The 12,878-nt window shown below is 40.0% G+C and overlaps 1 protein-coding gene across 5 annotated transcripts in view; it reads right to left on the reverse strand.

The window, feature by feature from the left end:
- The window catches only part of Hs6st2 (heparan sulfate 6-O-sulfotransferase 2), a 279,976-nt gene that overhangs the window by 65,007 nt on the left and 202,091 nt on the right, over positions 1-12,878 (reverse strand). The gene's annotated exons all lie outside the window — the stretch shown is intronic.

Consider the following 12,878-nt stretch of genomic DNA (forward strand, 5'->3'; position numbering starts at 1 on the left):
AGGGAGAGGGAGAGGGAGAGGGAGAGGGACAGGGAGACCCTGCATCCTCTTGTGCTGCCTGCCTGCAACTTGTCTCTTAAAGGGCATCAGTGACTTTCTTCTATCCAGGTCCAATGACTGTTATTTTAAAAAGCAGAGTTGTAATGAGCAGAACGGCACATTTATTGAGGAATGAATTGGATATCTAGGCCAAGAGTTTTCAAGGAAGAGAGGGGATGGAGAGAAGCCCCATGAAACAGCAGAGAGCAATTAACACAGAGATGCACAAATGTCAGCATGCAGAGAATAAGAGACTTAGGAGCGCTCAGCAGCACAGACTGGGATTTCCATCACATACTCCTGCCCTGAAGACTCAGATCTATGTGGAAGAGAAAGAGAGATTGGAAGAGCCAGAGGTGGTGGATGACTACAAAAAAACAGTGTTTCCCAGACACAAAGTGGAAGATATACATATGAACTCACAGCTATTTTGACAGCATGTATAACAGTGGCACAAACTCAAGCCAAACTGAATCACACATGGAGGAGAAGTGAGTCCCATCTCTAGCCAAGGAATTATTTGCATCTGATTGCTGCTGGGAGTGGGAAAGTCAGTTTACTTCAATGGTATAATATGTAGTGTATCATCAGGATCAACACTTGGGTGAGTAAGTAAATGAAAGATTGCAGGATCAAGGATAGCTCACATTTAGTAATCTTTAGTGTGTGTGTGTGTGTGTGTGTGTGTGTGTGTGTGTGTGTGTGTGTGTGTGTATAATTACAGACTATGCAGCATTATAGTCTGAATGAGATAGGGAGTCACTGTAGGGTGTAGGACAACAGCATAACAAGCAGCAGCAAACTGACACTTTTAAAGGATCAGCCCTGAGGTGTGACTAGGTAGAAGACTTTTTTTTTTTCTTTTTGGTTTTTCGAGACAGGGTTTCTCTGTGTAGCCCTGGCTGTCCTGGAACTCACTCTGTAGACCAGGCTGGCCTCGAACTCAGAAATCCACCTGCCTCTGCCTCCCAAAGTGCTGGGATTAAAGGCGTGCGCTACCATGCCCGGCTAGGTAGAAGACTTTAAGGAAGGTGTGACTCACATTCATAATCCCAGAACCTAGCAGGATAAGGTAGGAGTACTGCCACAGGTCTCAAGCCTGTCTGGATTATACAGCAAGACTAGACTTTTTTTTTCTTTAAGACTACAGGAGTCCAATTTGCAGATCAGAAAAACCACCTAGTAGATTTATAGAAGCCCACCTAAGAAATTAAAACCCATTGGGTTGGCAAGAGGCAGGCAGATTCCAAACATATAATGAAAGTCAGAGTAGATTGAATGTGCTAATGGCTAGGCGGCCTGTGAGAACCAGCATGAAAGGTATTGAGTATTGTCACTTGAGCAGCTAAAAGGTCACAGTTGACATTTGCTTAGGTGGGAAATACTTTAAGCCATCCAAGTTCTAATGAAAAGTGTGAGGTGCCATGGAAACTTGCCAGGGGAACTGAAGAATGTGATGTTGGTTAACAGCAATCAGGAGAGATCAAAGGAGAGGGGAGCCTGAAGATGCACATGAAAACAAATACTACCACCTTTCCACATCCTCTGTTACCCCTTGACTGTAAGCATCCTCAAATGTTGACAAGTAGGCTGCATATGTCTCAACCAAACTTTACCTTCTCTTCTTCCTATACCAGGCTCATTCTGGCCTTTGTTCCTGGGCCACTCAGTTTCTTGAGAGACCAATGATGCCCGACTCCTTCTTGCAGATTCAGACCATCAACTATCAGTTCAGCTGAAACTGTTGAGGTATCTTGGTGCATTATTTGGGTGAGGTATGGTAAACCGGAGCAATCAAAGCAAGAGAATCATAGTATTTTACTGCTTGCAAGGCCAACTTAAGGCAAAAGAAACCAGATCGTTAAAACTGATTGGAAAAGCCTCACCCTTTGCCTCACTCACTCTGTATATCGTTATAGTCTTACTGAAGTGATTCTCTGGCTGGAACATTAGCTTGCACTAATTATTCTATCAGGTCTGTGACTCTGTAAATGAGATTCACACAAGTTTAAAAGTGCTAAACTAACTATGAAAGCTTGGAAACACAGTGTGCTTTAAATTATCTATAGAACTTTAAAGGTGGATATCTACACAGAAACTGCATGTGAGTAAACATAAGGGTCACTGGTTTTCTTATACCCCCAAGTGTTCGAAGAGCAGGTCCTTTATGTCCTCCTCCTTAAAGGGGAGTTCTACTTGGGGTGGGGCAGAATACAGGGTAATGATCATATGTATGAAGGTTGACAAATGACTTCTTCCTTCTCCCATTTGCCTATGACAGATCATTTGCAGACTTTCCATCACCCATGAAAGAAGGAGAGGTAACCAAGTCAGCTGGAAGACCTCACCCCTGCCCTCTATGAACTATGGTGGTACAGTGTTAGGCAACCTGTTATCCAGTTTATCATGGCAATACCAAAAGTGGAGATAGTTTTGAGGTTCTAGTTGGAACACTTTAAGATTCACTGGTATGGCATGGTTTTAATCTTCTCTCTCTCTCTCTCTCTCTCTCTCTCTCTCTCTCTCTCTCTTTTAATCAGACTAGCCTATGCACATATACAGTCTCTGTCTGCAAAGCTTTCTATGTATATTTTCTCCATACTAATTCTTTTTATGTAGCACTCACAAGAAGTACTAGAGGATCTGTAGATTCTGATGTCATTTTCTGGAACATCCCCTCATTTTGTAGATGGAGGCCTGGAGAAAAGTGATCTGACAAAGCTCTCTGGATTTATGGACAAGACTTGAACTATAATATAGGCCGGCTAGTAATCAGTTCTTGGCTTTTGTCCATGATTTGTTCCAGCCTCTATCTGTCTTTATCCTCATGTCTACAGCTGTTCTCATGTATATACCTCTTAGCATGGCACAGTAGGCTGCCCATAAGTGATCTCATCCTTATAACAGGAAAACTTAGAAGAGCCTCATTATTTTACTGCACTGCCTCACCTTCAAAGCTTGGTCATGTTTTGTTAAAATTTCTTTTTGCTAAAAACCTCACCTTTATTACTCCACAGATGTTGCATTCTCCTCTGAGATTACTACAAAATATCTCAGGGGTAGTTTCTTAATTTAATTTTTATGATACCTCATCTACTCCCTGGTTGACCCTGACCTTAGAGTATTTGAAACCCTGCACATATTTCCCCATGGCAAATTACAAATCCAATTTTAATTTAATCTATATCTTACAATGTAACTTGTTGACAGTGAGAAAAAGAGGAAGAAAGTGGGAAGATACTGCTCCCTTTCTCATCCTCATTTTCTAAAGCAGCACCATAATACACTGCTAATTACAGTCAACTTGAAGACTCACCAAAAGAAAGAGGACACTCTGCAGAAGGTTTTGCCTGTAGAACAGGACTCACTACTACTTCCTGGTTTCATTGAATTTATATGAGATGCGAAATGAGAGTATCAGCTGTGATATATATCCTTTCTATGTGCTGTCTGCTTTAGATTATAATCTCCCAGAAGACAATGCTACCTTAATTCTCTATTCAGTGCCCATTAAGAGTCTTAAGGCTAACAGGCAAAGAATTTGTTCTATTGCTCAGCAGTAGACCTAATGCTTCAAAACAGAAAAAAAAGACAAAAAAGAAAAAAACCAAACCTTGTACTTTTGTATTAACAGACACATTAGTTCTTACCACACTATTGCTTTTTTCTTCCCAGCTATACTGTAAGTTAAATAATGGCATTATCTCTCTGTCCCCTCAGAGGCATTGTGCCTGGGCCAGCTCATTGCAGAGGAAGTAGTTGCTCAATAAAACACCTGTTGATCAGGTCAGTGCTTATAAAATCAAGGAGCAAAAATCATATGAAGATATAATTACATTTCTATTGTTGGTTTCTTCCCATTTTGCAAAACCAACTTTACTAACTATATTTTCTTGAGGATCGTTCTAGAAGAAATGTAACAATGAAAAGAAGGTGGTAGAGACCATTTACATTAGCCAAGGAAGAGAATTCAATAGACTTGAGAAGTTCTCCTACCATTCACCTCTGACTCATTATCCTTGCTTGTAAAGTCTCTTCCTGAAGACTTCTTTAAAGGGCTATGCTAACATCCTATATTTACTTGATGGAAAACAGCATAAGTGAAATTTTACTTTATTGTATCTAGTGAAATAAAAGGACTAAATTCAAAGCTGTCATTATCAGATTTTATGTGTTACCAGCTGTACCACATGGTTTGAAACATCTCTATGTTGATTTTACATACGGATATTGTAGTTAAATTGCATTTGTCAATAATGACAAGGGTCGACCAGCAGCAGAAAGATGGAAAGGAATGGAGATAGTGTTGCTGGTAGTTATGCACATCTACAAGATTACCAAGGAACAATACTGTTTGACTCATTTTACGGACTTTAAAAATATGGAAGTAGGGACTGGAGAGGTAGGTCAGCAGCTAAGAGTACAGTGCTGGGAATTCAACGTCCAGCACCCAAGCCGTGAAGCCATGTGGCTTACAACTGTTTGTAACTCCAGCTCCAGAGAATCCAATACCCCCACCCTTTTCTGGCTGCTGCAGGTACCTGCATCCACGTGTCACATACACACATACTCACACGCACACTCACAGGTACACACACCCCACACAGAAACAGAGAGACAGGGAGATAGAGAGACAGAGAGACAGGAGGAGAGTGAGAAGAAGGAGGAAGAGAAGAAGAAGAAGAAGAGAAGAAGAAGAAGAAGAAGAAGAAGAAGAAGAAGAAGAAGAAGAAGAAGAAGAAGAAGAAGAAGAAGAAGAAGACTTTAAAAATATGGAAGAGCATATTAACTAGTTTGTTTAGTGTGTATGGCACTAAAAATACATAATCCACAGTCATACTATTGGGTAATCACCAAGTTGTGGAGCCCTGCTTGGTTTCCCCACATCTATCAAAAGCTGTCACCTGTTTCTCTTCAGTCTCAAAGCTGAGAAGCAGGACCATCCCCAAGTCATTCTGCTTTCATTGTGCACTTGAATTACACATGCAATTCAGGTATGCAAAGTAAGCCATAGTTTACATGGGCTGAATTTAAAATCAGCTCCAAGAGTATTATTTTACTTACAAATATTTTATGAGCACTGTAAAGGAGACACTGAAACCGCTCATATAGAAATGAGGAAATGAGGCTTAACTCTCCTGGTGCGTGGCTTTGCATGGCATTCTATGAGTGGGAGTACTGAATTACATGGCTCTTCAGTAATACATCTTGCGGTTTTCAGAGAGCCTTAAACTCCTCAAATCCTCTGACTCTATTTCATTTCTGTTAAGATCCCAGCATCTTTACAATTACACCTAATTATTTCTGACTCTGTTTATTTTGTCCTTCATGAATTTCTCGAGCTTTCTATGTCTATGCGGCGAGAAGCTAATTCCCATTATTTCTAGAAGGTGATCAAATCAAAAATACATCAGCAGGACCATATTCTCCTGCACAGATTCAAAAGCAGGCTATTGTTTAAAAGGCATTTGAGTCTGAAAATGGCTTCTGCCTAGAGAACTCCACAATGGTCATGCCTTCCCTGTACTTTTTACTCTTTCCCTGTGCATCATTGAGGACACTGTCAAGTCAATTCATAAGAAGAAACGGAGAAAGACTATGCATAATCTCCTCATTTAGACTCATATGCCTCTTCATTTTTTTTATATCAAAGCAACCAGTAAAGGCCATTTTAAAGATACACTTATGCCAGTTTAATATGAGTGATATTCCACAGCTGCACATGTAGAACAGTCTTCTTTTATGTTTCCCAACAAGTGAATAAGATCCTCCAGAAAAGAGAAGGTAACCTGTGCCCTGTGAGTAGCAGATATCAAATTGGAAATTATAGAAGTCCTGAGAATAAAGAACAAAGTGCCATGAACTGGCCTTTACAGATGGCATCTAGCATCCATACCAACTGAACTAGGAAAGCTGAAAAGGTTTTCAAACCACACAAGGCCTTGAAGAAGTCATCCTACAATATTAGCGTCCAGTTGATGATGTAAGACTGGAACATGTAGGAAACAGCAGGACACAGGTGAGCAGCGAGCCAATGAAGCAGATGAAACAGGAAACTCATGGTGCTACCTTTGTGAGGGTTGGGGGCTACATATGATTCTAAGATAGATAAGGGTACTTATAAAATAGAAAACACTTCAAATGTAGAAAAGGAACAAAAATTAAGTAGTAATTTCTAACTTGTGAGTTTATCTTCTCCAGTTTATATATGCACAATATCTCCTATGCAACACACGCATACAGACACACACACACACACACACACACACACACTCCCCACAGGTAATCAAACATGAAAGCACAAGAAGCAGACATATTTAACTACATGTCAAGCTACAAGACAGGATTCACTTGAGCTGGTTCCTTTCCAGCATCTAATTAATTGCATGTACATAGATACGTTATTGTTTTGAGACTTCAGGGAAGTCAGAAGGCAAGCTTTCTAATTCTCACCTTAGGACCTAACTAGACTTGGATTGAGTGCCAAGACAATTGACATGAAGGCTGCTACATGAATTCTGAGAGGCCTTCTAAGATTAGCATGCCTTTCTTGGCACCTAACTTGCTGGTGAGCAACACCACCAATACTATGTCATTAGGGAGCCCACTTCCAATTCAGTTCTTTATTTCCATGGTGTTTGGTTCTTTTTGAAGATTCCCTATGGGCAAGCCAGGAAAAGATACTGGGTTTTCAGATACTCATTATAAAAGAAGTTGACAACAGCATGTGTGGTGCTGAATTGTCACCCTAGCTGGCAGAGGTTAGAACCAGAAGCAGTGTTTTAACTTCCTGTGACATTTACAAGAATTGTAAAGCTGGCTTTTGCTGGAAAGTGTATGTTTAATCTAAGCAGTTCTGATACACTGGAAAATTGGTCCCTACATATCCACTTTACAAAATTGAACAGAATGGTAGAAAGAGACTTGGCCCATATCTCTGGAAGCAACTAATTGTACTACTTTAAAGCTATAAAGACCCTGTGGGGTCATGTGCTTGGAACATTGGTTTTATTGATCAAGAAAGAAGCAGAGAGGGAAGAAACAGTATACAGAGTTCAGGTTGTCCAGTTCCCAGCTTGGGCTCTTCCCACTTCAGAAAAAGGCAAAGCCGAGGCTAGGCATGTCAGCATTTCTTTGCAATCTCAGTCTTTGGGAGATGAAGGAAGCAGGATCCTTAAGTTCAAGAACATAGCCTGGACTACGTAACAATATCCAGGTCCAAACATAAACGGGCAAAATCAAATGCTTATGCCTTTCTTTTAACAGGTAGTATGCCTTGAATAACAAAGATATTCAAAATGATCAGAAAAACTATCACTAAGAGACTAGAAGGATCATTCACATTCTATAATAGGCAAAGGAGGGATATGGCCAAATTCTAATGCTGAAAAGGACAAGGAAAGAGGGGGACAGACATGTGACAAGGGACTGACTGTACTGTGCTCTGCTTGAGAACTAAGGGGATATGCTCTGCTGCTAACAATAGAATGGGCAGAAACAGGAAATGAGAATAGGTACTGAAGCCAGGAAAGCAGGAGGCAGAGGAAATGAAAGGCTCCAGAGTGTAAAGTCCACAAAACATAACAAAAGCAAAGAGCAAATTTAATCTCCCTCTCCACTCCCTATCCATCTGATCACTCTCTACCCAATTTCAATTTCCTTCATGGCACTGGCCACTCTCTAGGACTATCATGTTCCTGTACTTCAGCCTTAATTGCCTCCAACACCTACTTCCACGTATATATGTATTCCTTAAGAAACATAGGGACACGGAGTGAGCTTGCTTATCTCAGACCATGTGAAGTGCTTGATGCATATGCATTGAGTGAACAAATCTGAAAAAGATCTAAGACGTTAGACGGGGTTGATCAGATGTGGGAGAAGTTACAGGCTAAATTCAAGGATTGGTTTTTACTGTTCTGACATCCAGTGAGAATAAGACACTGTCACTAATTCATCAATGTCTCTAAATCCTTCAAGGCAAAGGAAATAAGAGTACTAGGAATGTGTATATAGTGTTAACATGAGAGTTGCTATGGCATGTAGTAACTGGAGAGCATGGTGGAATGAGGCACAGGCAGGTGCTCTGGGATATCCAGGACATCCCTAAGGTATAATAGTTCAATCAGGAACCAGACATTGGGATCTGAGAAAGGACATAAAATAAACGTTGGCATGTAAAGCTAGGACAAGAATATTGGATTAAGATCTACAAACCCAATAGCCACTTTGGAGCTCTAAAAGGAATTAAGGTACAACCGTGAGGGCAAGGATCTCAATGTATTTGCCAGCTAATCTGGTCTTCAAGTACCATAAGACAGGAAGTGCCCTGAGGCTGGAGAGTAGGGCCACCCTTCTAAAAAAAAGAGAGATTGTTCTCTGCTAAGAATTATCAGTGCTGAACCATAGTTTCCATGGGAGGAATTTGTTTATAGCCAGCTCTCCATATGAAGGTTCGCACATTAACCAAGATTTGTCTATCCCCTTACTCTAATTAAAATTTAAGGTTAGACACAATCATTCATCTGGCCTGAAACACTGATGAGCCCACTTGGAATGTAAAAGCCCAAAGCAACTCAATAGTTACTAAATTTAAAGGAAGCAATCAATTGTAATTCGAATCTATGCACATCCTTTCCCCACTTCGAATCTGTCTTATTTCCCTTAAGTTCCTCTCGTCATTAAGACTGTCAACAAAGTTATAGTCTCCTTGTATCTGCAATAACTGGAGGAAAATGGATCAGGAATCTACAGGCAGAGACTTAATAGGTCCAGTATTCACAGCCTCATTTCTCTACAGAGATCCTGGCATACTTAGTAAATGTTTACAGAATGAATGAAAGAATTTCTTTATCCCACTTGAAAGAATTGTTTTCAGCTTGTCATAATACTTTATGCCTACAATCCCAGAACTCTGGAGCCTGAGCCACAAAGCTTGCTGCAAATTCTGGATTGGCTTGGGGCTACATAAGTGAGTGTTTCAGGCAAGCATGGGCTACAATTTAAGACCTTGCCTAGCAACAATTATATTCACAATATCTCAGCATATGAGTATGCCTGTGCACATGAGTACTCTCAAAATTCCCATATGGTCATTCCTCCATTTGACAAATCACTGAAATAATAACCATTTGTTTCCCAAGAAAGATGATTTTAATTAACATTCCCTCCAAACACGCCAATCATCCGGCACCTTAAAAATGAACTCAATTTATATCAAGAAAGCTGTTCCTTTTCCCTAGAAAGCACATAGCTTTCAAAGACCCAATTGGTACTGACATCTCCAGATCACCAAAAAACAGAGACTTAATTCACCTATCATGAGACCTGAAAGCCCAGTTTGAGTCACTTTGCTAACTTAGACTTCTTTTACTTCTGCTTAGGTTAGCCCACCTTTGTTCCTTGTTTTCAATTCCTAATACTTCTAAGGCTTCCATCTGTTCTCCTAAGGGGATGACAAAAGCCAGACTACACTTTCAGCCTCATAGGATATCCTGCCCTGGAGATTCTCAGCAGGCATTTGGAAATTGAAGTTAGCTCAGAGCTCCAGAGTGAATTAAGGATTGGTGAGGTCAAGTTGGGAATCATTAGTGTAGGGGTTAAAGGTGAAACTACGTGAAGCAATGAAATTATCCAGGGAGCCACCATAGCACGAGAGAACATGCAGATTAATGACAGGAACTCAGAAGTTGCTCCATTTAAAGGGGAGCAAATGTGTGCACATGTATGTGCATAATAAATGCTGAAGCATAATAAATGGTGTGTGTGTGTGTGTGTGTGTGTGTGTGTGTACTAGAGATCCCAACAAAGAAAACCTAATAAATGCTGTGAAAACACTAAGATAAGTGGTGACCACTTTTAAGCGAAAGATAATATGGTCAAGTGCCAAAGTCTTCAGATGTCCAGAAGACTGAAGCCAAGAAGTAGCCATCAGATTGTGACAATTGGTGGTAACTTTTGAAATAAGTAGTCTTCCCATTGTGGTTCTTGTGCACTGTATGCGGCCAGACACACATGAAAGTATGCAAGATACACCAGTGAGGATCTTAAAGCACCAGAAGATTAAACATTAGTAAAGAATGAGAATGGTACTGACTATCCCACACAATGACGTTAACCACTGTTGCACACTCTTCCCCGAGTGCTGGAATCAATGCATAGCATTCCCGAGCATGATTTCATTTTCATTGCTGTGAGAACTCTAAAAAGGTGCTACATTTTTGCATTTGAGAAAACCAGCACCAACAAAGGTTAAACAAATTACCCAAGGTCACACAGACTCGTAGTGCTAGGATGGGACCAGAGCTCTCTTTGAAGCTAAAAGTCTCTGCTGCAGCTGAGGTTATCGCATCTACACTCATGTTAGATAGTTATGTTTGAGGATGATGGGAGCTGATACTGATGAAGTGTCTCTTAGTATCAGTTGGGTTCTTTGCATTGAGTATCTTCTTTCTCATATGTGCCATCAACTTTCAAGCTTCATTTAGTAAAACCTTATGAGGACATGTTCAAATAATTCTATTTTAGGTTCTTATTAAATTAAAAAACCTAAAATCGTTATGACTGGAAAATGACCTGTACTTGCTAAAATAATTCCTAATGGTTTGAACTGTTTTGAAAGTGTGGCATCATTGATTAGGTGGTTGTTTTTAAGATCCAAATTAGTAATAATCAAAGGCATTCAGTTAACTGAGGGGAATTGGGTAGCATGTACTTAAAAGGCCTCTTCTAGCCTAGACTTTTGACAATTCTTACATGCAAGAATACACCAATAATGTCAAAGATAAGGGGTTTCGAGGAGAATGGAAGTTCAGCAGCAGAACTGGTTGGCATATCAGCATCCTATTATTCCTTAAAATGGTATAAAAATAACCCCATGGCTGGTAAAGACATTGACTGTGAATTCAAATCGAAGCTTGGAAGCTCGACACCGAATGATATCCTAGAAATCCAACCAACTCATTTGCCTCTGACCCAACAAAGGTCTTAGAAGATCCAATCGCCTGTCAGGAAAAAATGAGAGGCAGGGTGACCGACAAAAACTCAAGCAATTGATGTTTTGCTGTCTATAGAAAACCAAATGAGGTTCTGGTCTAAAGCAATTAGGATCGCTTCTAATTGTGCATGTGTGTAGCAGTAATGCTAGGCATTTGGGGTGGCTTGCTCTGATTGCTCCCTTCTTCCTCTGGATTACAAAAATCCATTCAGACAGCTAAATAATAGCAAGCACTTAGGCAAATTGTTAATTATGAGGCAGAGATAATCATAATCTTGTACATTTATGAAACTGCATATACAATGAGGATTACCAAATGAATCGTTGCTTTATTATTTTAACAGTGGTTGAAAAAATGCAAGCACTGCAAATGGTTTTCATAATCATCCATTCTGTCCACCAGAAATGGCCCTATCAATATTTACCAAAGCTGTTTCTTTCCCACCTCACCACCTGTACCCCTCTTTTCGTTCTAAGACTGTGTAAGGTTGCCCTGACAACCCCTGCTCCAACTGAGCAGCACCATAATAAACATAACAGTATGTCAGAATGGTGTTACCATGTAACTTTTAAAGCAGAAAGGAAATAAAAACTATCAACACTTCTATAAAAACAATTATAGGGAAAATAATCTCTCTTTTATTGACCATTCTGATAATAATCATCTACCCAATTTTATTCACACCCGAGCAAATCAAAGCTCATAGTGGAAATGGGACACGCTCAAAGTCACTGCTCTAGACAGTAACAACTTGTAATATTCTTGCCACAAAGACACATATCCAGACTATGATCTTGAAAAATACCCTCCCATAGCAATGTGTGACTAAGTGTTGCTATCTGTCTATACCATGTATTTTAATGCATTACAAATGGACTAGAACATTAAACAGTGACTTTTCTCAGTTGTCATATAGTCTGAAAGATCTGAGGATGAATATGGCATCTCAGCTCCTGAAAACTAAATTGTGCATCTTACAGTGACCCCATCTAATCTATTTTTATAAGAGCCTGAACTAGTGGAGGAATGCCAAACTCATCCCCTTTCTACTCTCAGATTTATTTGGTAATACAGAGGCATAGGTGCGTAGGAAGAGAAAACAGGCATTGGTAAATATTTCTGGACCAAAAAAAACCAAACAAACAAACAAACCCACAATAAGTCAAATACAAAACTGGTGAACATCACAGCTTTAGAAGAAAAATATGCCATAAAAATAGAGCACGACATTTTAAAAAAAAATCTCATTAGTCTCTTCAGCACTGGTGACAATATGACACAGCCCATGGCAACAATGGGTGCTTTCTTGGAACATTTTCAATGTTTCTTTTTCCACATAGAATGTAATTTCTTATGTTTGGTTAAATTTGTGCTCCAGCACCATTCATGTGACAAATAAAGGCCTACTGCCTATGGGGGTCACTCCATCTTGCAAGTCCACAGACTTGCATACTTAAAAAGAAAGACATGATCAAATACCTGATTCCCTGTTAAGGAAATGTTGGTCCAATTGTTCTGTATACCACCACCCACCCCAGGAGCAGGCAACATGCCTGAAGCACCGAAGCACTTTGTTGATGCTAGGGATCTTCTTACCCATACAGTCCACTCTGTCATCCAATTTCAGCTAACTCTCTGGAGTGGGGCAAGCTAAACCTTCATCTCACTTCCAAATGAGTTCTGCCATTAGACCTGAGACTCCATGCTGCTTTAAACTCAAACAAGCCAAGCATCTATGAGAAAAATTAACTGTTTTGTATTTTAATTAACCTGGTAGATTATTGCAGAGTCTACTTCTCTCTCTCTCTCTCTCTCTCTCTCTCTCTCTCTCTCTCTCTCTCT

Source organism: Mus caroli, chromosome X (genome assembly GCF_900094665.2).
Source record: "Mus caroli chromosome X, CAROLI_EIJ_v1.1, whole genome shotgun sequence".
Taxonomy (NCBI): domain Eukaryota; kingdom Metazoa; phylum Chordata; class Mammalia; order Rodentia; family Muridae; genus Mus; species Mus caroli.